General features: G+C 55.5%; 2 non-coding genes across 2 annotated transcripts; both read left to right on the plus strand.

The window, feature by feature from the left end:
- Positions 1-490: 490 nt before the first annotated feature.
- Positions 491-2391, plus strand: LOC126329713 (small subunit ribosomal RNA). Its single transcript, XR_007562468.1, has one exon. It is a non-coding gene; the product is annotated as a small subunit ribosomal RNA (ribosomal RNA).
- A 357-nt stretch (positions 2392-2748) lies between these two features.
- Positions 2749-2903, plus strand: LOC126329712 (5.8S ribosomal RNA). The gene has a single exon (XR_007562467.1). It is a non-coding gene; the product is annotated as a 5.8S ribosomal RNA (ribosomal RNA).
- The last annotated feature ends 101 nt before the right edge of the window (positions 2904-3004 follow it).

The raw sequence follows: 3004 nt of genomic DNA on the forward strand, positions 1-3004 counted from the left end.
ACGCCGTCTGCTGCTCGGTCGCCCCCGCGGTTCTCGCAGGTGGTTTGTATCGCAGCTCTGCGACGTGTTGGCGCGTGCGCTGTGCTGGGAGAGTTCGCTTCTGCACCCAAGTGGGGCTTTGCCCTTCTGTGGCGCTGGCGTTGGAGGCTGCCGGTCACCGTAGGTGGGCGCGTGTTGTTTCCCGCCGGCAATGCCACGACAGCACGCTCCCGGGCCTCTGTCGGCAGCGGCAAGCTCAGTTGGGAGCACGGGTGTTCGCACTGAAAGCGTCTACTCGCCTATCTCCGGGCGATTGCGCCTCTCTCGAACCCGACCAAGTACTTAGGACGGCGCTGCGCGCCGCCGGGACCTGAGAGGGTTTCGAGGTGTATCGTGCAGGGGAGCTCAGCCTCCTCCTGTTTGCAGAATAATTGAGCGGACGCTTGCGTGTTCGCGCGGGCCCTCGGGACACACTCCCGGGCGGCGGCTGCTCAGCTCTCGTTGACGCAGCTCCCTGGTTGATCCTGCCAGTAGTCATATGCTTGTCTCAAAGATTAAGCCATGCATGTCTCAGTACAAGCCGCATTAAGGTGAAACCGCGAAGGCTCATTAAATCAGTTATGGTTCCTTAGATCGTACCCACGTTACTTGGATAACTGTGGTAATTCTAGAGCTAATACATGCAAACAGAGTCCCGACCAGAGATGGAAGGGACGCTTTTATTAGATCAAAACCAATCGGATTGGCTCGTCTGGTCCGTTTGCCTTGGTGACTCTGAATAACCTTTGGCTGATCGCACGGTCCTCGTACCGGCGACGCATCTTTCAAATGTCCTGCCCTTATCAACTGATCGACTGGTCGATGTAGTTCTGGCGCCTACCATGGTTGTTAACGGGTAACGGGGATCAGGGTTCGATTCCGGAGAGGGAGCCTGAGAAACGGCTACCACATCCAAGGAAGGCAGCAGGCGCGCAAATTACCCACTCCCGGCACGGGGAGGTAGTGACGAAAAATAACGATACGGGACTCATCCGAGGCCCCGTAATCGGAATGAGTACACTTTAAATCCTTTAACGAGTATCTATTGGAGGGCAAGTCTGGTGCCAGCAGCCGCGGTAATTCCAGCTCCAATAGCGTATATTAAAGTTGTTGCGGTTAAAAAGCTCGTAGTTGGATTTGTGTCCCACGCTGTTGGTTCACCGCCCGTCGGTGTTTAACTGGCATGTATCGTGGGACGTCCTGCCGGTGGGGCGAGCCGAAGGCGTGCTTGCGCGTCCCGAGGCGGACCCCGTTGAAATCCTACCAGGGTGCTCTTAGTTGAGTGTCTCGGTGGGCCGGCACGTTTACTTTGAACAAATTAGAGTGCTTAAAGCAGGCAAGCCCGCCTGAATACTGTGTGCATGGAATAATGGAATAGGACCTCGGTTCTATTTTGTTGGTTTTCGGAACCCGAGGTAATGATTAATAGGGACAGGCGGGGGCATTCGTATTGCGACGTTAGAGGTGAAATTCTTGGATCGTCGCAAGACGAACCAGAAGCGAAAGCATTTGCCAAGTATGTTTTCATTAATCAAGAACGAAAGTTAGAGGTTCGAAGGCGATCAGATACCGCCCTAGTTCTAACCATAACGATGCCAGCCAGCGATCCGCCGCAGTTCCTCCGATGACTCGGCGGGCAGCCTCCGGGAAACCAAAGCTTTTGGGTTCCGGGGGAAGTATGGGTTGCAAAGCTGAAACTTAAAGGAATTGACGGAAGGGCACCACCAGGAGTGGAGCCTGCGGCTTAATTTGACTCAACACGGGAAAACCTCACCAGGCCCGGACACCGGAGGATTGACAGATTGATAGCTCTTTCTTGATTCGGTGGGTGGTGGTGCATGGCCGTTCTTAGTTGGTGGAGCGATTTGTCTGGTTAATTTCCGATAACGAACGAGACTCTAGCCTGCTAACTAGTCGCGTGACATCCTTCGTGCTGTCAGCGATTACTTTTCTTCTTAGAGGGACAGGCGGCTTCTAGCCGCACGAGATTGAGCAATAACAGGTCTGTGATGCCCTTAGATGTTCTGGGCCGCACGCGCGCTACACTGAAGGAATCAGCGTGTCTTCCTAGGCCGAAAGGTCGGGGTAACCCGCTGAACCTCCTTCGTGCTAGGGATTGGGGCTTGCAATTGTTCCCATGAACGAGGAATTCCAGTAAGCGCGAGTCATAAGCTCGCGTTGATTACGTCCCTGCCCTTTGTACACACCGCCCGTCGCTACTACCGATTGAATGATTTAGTGAGGTCTTTCGGACTGGTACGCGGCATCGACTCTGTCGTTGCCGATGCTACCGAAAGATGACCAACTTGATCATTTAGAGGAAGTAAAAGTCGTAACAAGGTTTCCGTAGGTGAACCTGCGGAAGGATCATTACCGACTAGACTGCATGTCTTTCGATGTGCGTGTCGTGTCGCGCAACACGCTACCTGTACGGCAGTAGCCGTGCGCCGCGTGCGGAACCACGCGTGCCTCTCAAAACTAGCGCAAGTGGTGTTGTGTGGTACGAGCGCTGAAGCCTCTGGAGCGGCTGGCCTGCGGCACCATGGCGCCTGGCGCCGGTTTTGAATGACTTTCGCCCGAGTGCCTGTCCGCTCCGGTGTGGAGCCGTACGACGCCCATCGGCCGTCGGGCCGTTGGACACAAAGTAATGGAACAGGGGCCGTCAAACGCCTCAGTCCCGCCTCTGCAACTGTCTTGAAAGAGACGGTGGAGAACTGAAAAGATAAAGATCACCCAGGACGGTGGATCACTCGGCTCGTGGGTCGATGAAGAACGCAGCAAATTGCGCGTCGACATGTGAACTGCAGGACACATGAACATCGACGTTTCGAACGCACATTGCGGTCCATGGATTCCGTTCCCGGGCCACGTCTGGCTGAGGGTCGGCTACGTATACTGAAGCGCGCGGCGTTTGTCCCGCTTCGGGCGCCTGGGAGTGTCGTGGTCGCCTGTGTGGCCGGCCGCGTCTCCTTAAACGTGCGATGCG

This window comes from Schistocerca gregaria, unplaced genomic scaffold (assembly GCF_023897955.1).
Source record: "Schistocerca gregaria isolate iqSchGreg1 unplaced genomic scaffold, iqSchGreg1.2 ptg001213l, whole genome shotgun sequence".
Taxonomy (NCBI): domain Eukaryota; kingdom Metazoa; phylum Arthropoda; class Insecta; order Orthoptera; family Acrididae; genus Schistocerca; species Schistocerca gregaria.